This window comes from Egretta garzetta, unplaced genomic scaffold (assembly GCF_000687185.1).
Source record: "Egretta garzetta isolate BGI_Z169 unplaced genomic scaffold, ASM68718v1 scaffold275, whole genome shotgun sequence".
In the NCBI taxonomy this organism is placed as follows: Eukaryota; Metazoa; Chordata; class Aves; order Pelecaniformes; family Ardeidae; genus Egretta; species Egretta garzetta.
Genome location: NW_009259867.1, coordinates 35,128 through 35,397, shown reverse-complemented (window position 1 = coordinate 35,397; position 270 = coordinate 35,128).

Here is a 270-nt window from a genome sequence, read left to right as displayed (position 1 = left end):
ATTGCGCCCCCCCAGCTGGCCTTTGCCACGGTGACGTCCCCAAGCACCCGGCGAGGACAAGGCTGCTGGGACACGTCCCTGGACCTTTAAAGCACTGTCCCCCTACTGGGCTCATCTGAAGGCTTGACCCCAGGGCAGGGGACGATGCCACCAGCCTGAGCGTCCCCTCCATGGCAGCGTCCCCTCCATGGCAGCGTCCCCCCTCAGCGTCCCCCCTCCCCGGCTGGCGAGATCCGGGCATGGACGCGTTATCCGTGGGGGCTTTAAAAA